The sequence below is a fragment of the Vitis riparia genome, chromosome 6, assembly GCF_004353265.1.
Source record: "Vitis riparia cultivar Riparia Gloire de Montpellier isolate 1030 chromosome 6, EGFV_Vit.rip_1.0, whole genome shotgun sequence".
Taxonomy (NCBI): Eukaryota; Viridiplantae; Streptophyta; class Magnoliopsida; order Vitales; family Vitaceae; genus Vitis; species Vitis riparia.
Window position 1 is genome coordinate 5,645,809 of NC_048436.1, and position 5,167 is coordinate 5,650,975.

Below are 5,167 nucleotides of genomic sequence, written 5' to 3' on the forward strand. Positions count from 1 at the left end.
TAATTTATAATATGATAATATATAACAATATAATATAGATTGTTACTATTACATAATATACTATTACATAATTTTAGTTCTTAATTGATCCTATTTTAGTTTATGTTTTTAGAATTTTTGTTTATTAGTTTAATTGAACTCAGGTTATTATATTCATGATTTAAGTTTTGTCAATTTTTTTTTTTTTTTTTTTTTTTGAGTTTTGATTGATCCTATGTAGTTCATGTATTTTTTGAATTCTAGTTTATCTGTTTAATTGAACTCACATTATTATATTCATGTTTTAAAATAGTATTTTTTTTTTCTGTTTTCTAATCCATCCTATTTATTTTATGTGTTCTTACAAATTTTAATTAATTAGTTTAGTTGATCTCATGTAATGGTATTCATGTTTTAAGTTTATTAATCTTAGTTCTTGATTGATTCAATTCTAATTTGTGCTTTTAGAATTTCCGTTAATTAGTTTATCCTAATGTTATTATATTCAAGCTTTAAAATAGGTAATTTTAGTTCTTGATTCATCTTACTTAGTTCATGTGTTTTTTTTAGGATTTTGTGTGCTTATGTTACTAAATTCATATTATTATAACCACATGTATATGCATTTGGTTTATCTTATATTAGTTCTCGATTGTTTACCTCAGTTTATGTGTTTGATTGATATTTGTTAATTTTTTTATTGATGTCTTGTTTGTTTGTTTGTTTGATCTAAAAATTCGTAGTGTGTTGCTTGGTGATCCATTTTTTAATTTGACTTTCAAAGGCCATTGAAAAATGATGAATATTGGTCTCTACTTTCACCATCTTTAGTCTTTGTTGATTGTAAAAATAAAAAATAAAAAAATAACTTTGTAGTTCATCCACTCCTTTGGTTTACTTGGTTTGATTCTTATGTTTTGTTATTTACAAATATTTTCTCTTTTAAAAAGAAATCTTTATCTCAAAAGATTAATATTAAAATCCATTTCAAAATTTTAGTTAGAGTCCTTAAGGTCTATAACTCTTTTTCTAAAGATATGCAATCAAATTTCATCCGATTTGCATTTTCCTTTTTATCTTTGATAAAATTTTGGTTTTGAGTATAACACGAATCCAAGTTTGTAGTCCCAAATAAATGGGATAATTCTTAGTTTTGATGAGTTTATCAATACTCATATGAGGTTGAAAATGCATAAGCTAGATTCATGTATATTAAATGGGGATTTGGCGAGACCCCTACATAAAATTTGATTCATTACACATGACTAACTTAGGATGCTCCTAAATTTATTCTATGATTTTATGGTATTGTAGACTCTTTGAACTTGACTTTAGAATTTTGGCTAAGTCAAAAAGTAATTTTCAAATAGGAGATATCAAATCATATTTTGGTGGGTTAGTTACACCCGAAATGTATTGCTAAATGACTTTGTAAAATTGTTTTGATATGTTTACTTAATTTTAACCTTCTTAAAGTTTATTTTAGACAAATAAAATATTAAAAAAAATGTTTTTCCCAATTGAGTTAAACATTTTCCCTTGCAATAGTGATTGCATTGACCTAATTTTGAATAAAGGGGTTGTTTGCTTGATTTTGAAATTGATTTGTATGTATACTTTACCTTGCCATAATTTTTCTTGTAAATTAGACATTTTGAGACTATTGTATGATTTTTTTTTTTTCATGATTTTATCACATTTTTGGATTAGTTAAAAAAAATTGGTTTATGCATGTCTTGAAATTTTGTCTTGTTTTGGACTTTTGAACGTCTTTTGCAACATTAAAGGTTTAATAAATTGTTTGAATATTTAGATGATAATTTAGATACGTCCCTCAAGATATTTTCCTAGGACCTTTTTTTTTTTTTTTTTTGGGTGAAGTTTTTTGTTTCTGACTACATGTTGGAAATTCTATGCATCCTCCCATGGGAGGTTGATAACATCCAAATCTATACCTTCAAACCGATCAACCTCTTCTTGACTCATGTCAATTTGTTAGTGCATTGCTAGAATGACTTTAAATTAAATCACTTTTAAGTTGTTGACTTAAAACTTGCTACTTAATTTTATTTTAAGTATCAAAGTTGTTTCATAAAATCAACTCAAAACTTTTTCTAGACCATTAAATTGTTATATTTATCCTCAATGATATTAACACCTTGTTACAGAGAGTTTTTTGTGTTTTTCTTTAACTAATCATAAAGCTAAAGCCAAAGTCATAATTTTTAAAGAGCAATATTGGTATTCTCAAAGTATATTAAACATGAAAAAACTTCTTACATAAATTAAAATAGAGTTTCTACAAGAAACAACACTTTCCTAACTTCTATATTAAGCTCGTTTTTAAGGCATAAGATTTTTGAAAAAAACAAAAGTCAAAATCATAGAAACTCTTATTGAGCTTAAAAATGATTTTTTTTTCACAAGTCAAACCAAACAAGGCCTAAATAACAAAATTATGAGGAAAAAAAAAAAGAAAGAAAGAAAGAAAGAAAGAAAAATGAGCTAATAACACAAAAGATGTTTCAAAATTTTAAAAAGTTAATTATTTTAACCAATTATTTAAGTTATTTAAAACTTTAAATTGTGATAGTAGTTAATTTATCAAACATACTTAATGTGCTTAATAAGATAAATTAAGTTATTAAAAGTTAAATTACCAACCACTTTCTCAATTGAAGGTATTGATTTACTTGCTCCAATAATTCATAAGATATTTGTTTTATAGTCATGATATAGAGCTTATTGGCATAAAAATGATTTTTTTTACTTTTTTTTTTACATTTTTAGAAGTCGAACCAAACAAGCCTAAGTAATGAAATTATGAGAGAGAGAGAAAAAAAAGCTAATAACACAAAAGAGGTTTAGAATTTTTAAAAAGTTAATTTGTAGACCCCATTTGGGGCTCCTCTTCCATGTAGTTTTTTTACCAGGTGTCACAATCCCGGGAGAGCTGACAGCATTTTTGGAAGAGTGGGGGGCTGGTTTCTGGAGGAGCCGAGCATGCTGAGACGTGTGGCCATGGACACCACCACCTTGCCATGGTGGTGCTTGAGGATGGAGACTGGCTGATGGTTGGAACAGGGGAAGACTTGCAAGAGGGGATAAACAGAGGGCAGGTGAAGGTTGGTAGGGGGTCTTCATTTTTTTTGGGAGGAAAAAAAATGAGGATTTAGGGGGCGAACGGGAGAGGGGCCAAGACCGGAAAAAGAAAAACAGAGCAAGTGAGAGAGAAAGAGGGTGGTTCACGGGTGAAGATTTGAGGAGAAAATCTGTTCTGGAGGGGGAGGGGAAGGTTGGGTAAGAGAGAGAGCTAGAAAAATGGGAAGATAAGAGAGAGTTGGGGACCGAAGATGAAGGGAGATAGAGAAAAATTGGCTTACGGAGGGTGAGAGCGAGGATTTTTGGAGCTAAACAGGAGAAATAGAGAGTGGGTGGGGGCAGATTCGAGGGAGAACAAAAATAGAGAAGGAAGAAAAACCGAGCGGGAGAAAGATTTTTTTTTGAAAAAAAAAATCTGGAGAGTGGGTTCGGCAGCTGGGGGAGTGAAGTTTGCCGTTTTTTTTTTCTGGAGAAGGAAGAAACAGAGCAAAGAAAAAAAAAATTGGTTTTTGAAAGGGTTCAAAAATGAGAAAAAAGCTGATAAAGGTTGGAGCAGAGAGAAGAAAACAGTAGCGAGGCGAAAACACGCTGCTCTCACTGCGTAAGAATCTGTTTATCGTGATTTATGCAATTCCAGTTTCTTTGTTTTTTCCGTTTCCTTTTCTCTGTATGTCACTTCCAGGTGGAACTTGTCATGCATTCCATATTGAATTTCACTTCACTCCCTTTTATTCTTTTATTTGTATTATACGACTTCCGTTTCGATTTTAGGCTTTAATTTATAGTCTTGAATTTAAGATAGGGGTTTCCTAAAGTTGTTCTGCAAAGTATCCTGCCAAAGAAGACTGACAAGGCAGCAAAGGAATCCAAGCCACCACCAAACGCCACTTAGTCTCCCATAAAGACTTGGTTCATCAGTTGTGTTAGAGAAAGACTTTTCTCTCTATCTCTCTCTTAAAGGCTAATGGGTTTTCTTGTTTAGGAATCATTTCATGGTAGTAAATTCAATGGAGGAATTTTGGTGGGCCATCCATGGGGCACATATGCCCATACACTTTTTTTTAAGCCTTTATGCTCACATGTTTTCACCAATCTTTTTTTTTTAATAAAAAAAATCAACTTTCAGAATTCTTGATTTTCAATCACTTCAATCTTCAAATTAATTTTTCAAAAATTAACATTTTCAAATTCAAATTTTTTTTAGGATTCCATTTTCGAATAAATTCCCAAAATTCCATTTTTTTTTAAATTTAATTTTTAAAACTTTAATTTTCCAAAACTATAATTCTTAAATTTAATTTTCATAACTCCAATTCTCGATTAATTTCCAAAATTCTGATTTCTTTCAAATTTAATTTCCAAAATCCAATTTCTTTTAAATTTAATTTCCAAAATTCCATTTCCTAAATTTAATTTTTAAAACTCCAATCTCTTTCAAATTTAATTTCCAGAATTCCGATTTCCTTTAAATTTAATTTCCAAAATTCAAATTCTTCAATTTAATTTCCAAAATTTCATTTCTTTCAAATTTAATTTCAAAAATTCTGATTTCTTTCAAATTTAATTTCCAAAATTCCAACTCTTAAGTTTAATTTCCAAAATTCCATTTCCTAAATTTAATTTTCAAAATTCCAATTTCTTTTAAATTTAATTTCCAAAATTCCATTTCTTAAATTTAATTTTTAAAACTCCAATTTCTTTCAAATTTAATTTCCAAAATTCAAATTCTTCGATTTAATTTCCAAAATTTCATTTCTTTCAAATTTAATTTCAAAAATTCTGATTTCTTTCAAATTTAATTTCCAAAATTCCAACTCTTAAGTTTAATTTCCAAAATTCCATTTCCTAAATTTAATTTTCAAAATTCCAATTTCTTTTAAATTTAATATCCAAAATTTCAATTTTTAAATTTAATTTTCAAAACTCCAATTTTTCAAATAAATTTCAAAAATCCAATTTTCTTTCGAACAGTTTTAATTCCACTCTCTGGTTTTCAAATAATCTTCTATCTCTTTTGATTTTGATAAGCAAGAATGTTTTTTTTTCTCATAATTCTAAAACAATGGAATTTTTTAGACCAATTCAT